The sequence below is a fragment of the Epinephelus lanceolatus genome, chromosome 23 (assembly GCF_041903045.1).
Source record: "Epinephelus lanceolatus isolate andai-2023 chromosome 23, ASM4190304v1, whole genome shotgun sequence".
Classification (NCBI taxonomy): Eukaryota; Metazoa; Chordata; class Actinopteri; order Perciformes; family Serranidae; genus Epinephelus; species Epinephelus lanceolatus.
The window spans coordinates 1,392,501-1,396,569 of record NC_135756.1 but is presented as its reverse complement, the minus strand read 5'-3'; positions in this window follow the sequence as shown (position 1 = coordinate 1,396,569).

The following is a 4,069-nucleotide window of genomic DNA, read 5'->3' as shown; positions in this document are numbered from 1 at the left end:
AAGTAACATAGGTTAGGTTTGGGGAAAGAAATATAGTTTGATGCAGTCATGTTGCAAATTTAGCGTAAGGTTATGTACTGAATGTAAAGTGACATAGGCTAGGTTTAGTTAGGCTACAGAGGCTAGATGTAGGAAAAGAAATAAAGTTTGGCGTCATCACATTACTTAACAAAAACTTACGTACATAACTTAAATTTACAGAGGCGTGGTTTGGGGAAATAAAGTTTCGTAGGTTTAGGTGAAGTAAAAAAAAATATGGGTTGGCATCATGTAACACAAAGTTTGGTACCGAACAGACGGTTACATAGGCTATTTTTAGGCAAGTAAAGTTACGTAGGTTAGGTTAAGTATCACGATAGTTACTTAACAAAAAATTACATACTTAACTAGAGTTACAGAGACTAGGTATACCCAAGTTATGTTTTTTAGCTTATGTTTAGGAAAAGCAATAAGGTCTTATGCAGTCATGTTGTAAACTTAACGTAAGGTTATGTACTTAATGACATAGGCTAGGTTAAGGCAAGTTAAATTACATGAGTTAAATTTAGGAATAGAAATATGGTTTGGCGTCATCATGATACTTATCGTAAAGTTACACAGGCTAGAATTAGGCAAATTCAGTTAGGTAGATTACACTTTGTAAAACAAAAAAAATAAAACAACACAAAACCACAGTGACAACTTTCTTTAAAATAAGTTCACTTAGTTTCACATGGGACATGAACACCGTCTCCTGGAGTGAAGTCCTGTGTTGTTTGACCAATCCACCACCAACCTGTCTACTTACACCGACTGTTGCTCTTTTTACTACTTCCGTCTTTAACACCGTCAGCGTGGTCAGTGGTCACGTGATCACGGCCCTCCTGATTACCTGGGTCATACACATTACTGGCTCATGATGACGTAGGTTATACATGAATTCTGGTGCGTTAATTTTCAAACAGCCCGTCTGTTTAATGAGTGACATTTTGATTGTTTGATGCTGCTAACAGTTTAAGCTAATTCATCTGGATGCAGTTTTAATATTATCTTTAGAAGGAAACAAAATAAAACACAAATCAGTCGAGGCAGAAATGTGAAAGATGTTTTTGGCCGGTCATTGTGAGAGATGAATATTCAGCTCTGTTTTCGGGAAGTTTCTCCTCACATATCAAATGCTGTTTAGTTTGTAAAACTCCTTGTTTTTAACTACATGTCGAAAAATAACTGAAAAGTATCAGGACTGAAAATGTTACGGATGTAAAATAAAACTTGAGTCACCCCGAGGGAAACTGTTGTCGAGTGCAAATATAAAATACCAAACAGATATTAAAAATATTCACAATGCCAAAAATACAAAGATTACCAGTAAGAATCACAAGTTGCTCAGTTGCATCCTGCAGAGTTTCATTTAAATACTGTGTGTATGAGAAGTGTTATATAACAGCAGCCTATTGATAGATCCTCGGCGTAAAGTTAGATCATCATCATCTGTTTTATTGTTAATGCTATTTTTCTTGTTGTTCGATGACATAATACCCACAGGCTGCCGCTCACAGCCGCACTGATGCTTTAAAATAGAGCTGTTAAAATAAACTAGTTCAGCAGGTGACGAACTTCAACTTCCTGTTTCTGAGATTCAGTTTCAGGCTGATCGAGAGGAAGAAAACCTCGAGTCTGTTTATGAATCGGCAGCTTTTAGATTTATCCTCACAGTGAACCAACTGGATTTGTTTTGTTGTGTGTGTGTGTGTGTGTGTGTGTGTGTTGATAACAGTGCTCGTCTGATAATCAGCCACAATTACATCCCAACAGAAAGAGACAGAGAGGAAGTGGGTGGAAGGAGGAGAGAACTATTGATATGGTAATATATGTCTCACACACACACACACACTAACACACACTCTAACACACACATTAACACACACTCTGACAGCAGGAGAATAGAAGGTTTCATTTTTTCTGTCTCACAAACCTTTTATCACAATAAGAGACTGAAACCACTCATTAGAGACGGAGAGGAAGAGAGAGGTGGTGCATTTAAGTGAATTGGTGCAAAGTGAAACTCGGAGAAGGTGTCGAAGCCTGACTGTTTATAATTATTATTATTATCTCACACATTTAGAGCCTTCCAAGTCTTTCACACCAATTTTCTGTATAATGAGTCTTTCCTCACAGTTCATTGTTCTTTAAAATATGCCGGGTGTTCAGCGCTCATGCTGTGAGACATATCGTTTAAACAGAAGTGTTCTTTAAAATGTTCTGTACAGAACTTTTTACATGGATTTATAGTTTTTAGTGCCATAAGGTTGTGAGGTAACTTACTGTCCCCGAGTCCCTCAGGTGACTCTATCAGCCTGTGGACTGACTTCTCTGTAAAGAACGTAGAAAAGCCTCTCCTCAGGGCTGCTACAGCGCTAACTGTGTGCAACACTAGCTAACGTTAGCTAAAAAGTGGAGTCTGCTAAAGTCGACAACCAACACTCACAACCACAGTCCACACCAGTCCTGTAGGAGGTGCGCCAGGCTTTTACGCCAATTTTCTTACTGGCCAAACAGAGCAATGACAACTTTTTGAGTCAGTCATATGATGCCATGAGGCTGTAAAGACTTTTTGGCTTAAACTAATTATTGCTAAAATAAAGTTTTTAAATCAGTGGATACATTTTTGGGCATCATAACCCCAAAATGAAAATGACTTGTTTGACCACCAGGAGTTCAGGATTCTCAGAAAAGAATTGGGAAAACCTCTCCTCACTTCCACTAAAGCGCTAACAGCTTGCAACACTAGCTAACGTTAGCTAAAGAGTAAATCAGCGGATACATTTTTTTTTAGCTTCACAACCCAAAATGCACAATGACTTGTTTCACCATCAGGATTTGATCCATTGGTCAGAAAACAGTTGGAAGTTAAATCCTCATTCAAGTTAGCAAAGTGCTGAGCTGGAAGTTAGCTGCTCAACACGTGGACGTGTCTAGTGTGCCTGCTCTATGGGCCGCACAGTGCAGATTGTATATACGGCAGCTGAACGTTTTAGGCTTCATGTGCAACTGAGAACAAGAACACTTAAGGCCAAAACACATGAGTGGTGAGCGCTGCGTATCAAAAAATATGGCTGTTATTTTCACTGTATAACCCCATCTCAGTGGTGGCTAGACTCACACCAGCACTCTTGGACGTGTCGCCCCACAGCACTTCACGCCACTGTGCTATTTCCAGCCTCACCGCCCCTGAAGTAAATGCATTTCCCCCACTCACTCACTAGCTCCTTTTACACTGCCAGATAATCGGCTAATGTTGGGCCATTTTTGCCGGCAAGCTGCGAGCGTTTAGACACACAGAGCCGGATTGGTGAGTTGATCCGAGGTGCCCAATTTTCCTCCTCGTAGGGTAGACATATTGGTGGAACCCTTTTAGTTTAAACAGACCGAGGCGGCCTTCTGCAACAGGAGGAGCTGTTGATGACTTGTGGGAGGAGCTGTTGATGACTTGTGGGAGGAGCTGTTGATGACTTGTGGGAGGAGCTGTTGATGCCTTGTGGGAGGAGCTGTTGATGACTTGTGGGAGGAGCTGTTGATGACTTGTGGGAGGGGCTGTTGATGACTTGTGGGAGGAGCTGTTGATGACTTGTGGGAGGAGCTGTTGATGACTTCTGGGAGGAGCTGTTGATGACTTGTGGGAGGAGCTGTTGATGACTTGTGGGAGGAGCTGTTGATGACTTGTGGGAGGGGCTGTTGATGACTTGTGGGAGGAGCTGTTGATGACACCGCACGTGCGAGCCACTGGCGGTGGATAAACAGGAAACAGCTGATAGCAGGAATTAGCGAGCAGCTAGTAGCAAGAGGGAAACACAAACCTGACAGACACTGTAAAGATGAGCAACTGGGGAGACAAGGAATTGTGCGCCCTCCTTGTCCTCGCAAACGAAGAGGCCATTAACCGTCAGATGACGGGGACGGTGAAGGACGGGCCGACTTACGAGAGAATCGCCGAAGGACTGACCAGCCGCGGCTTCCCTCCCACGTCACTGTTTACGTCACACGCTGAGCTACACGTTTTGTTACTTGCTCACGCCCCCCATTGCCCCGA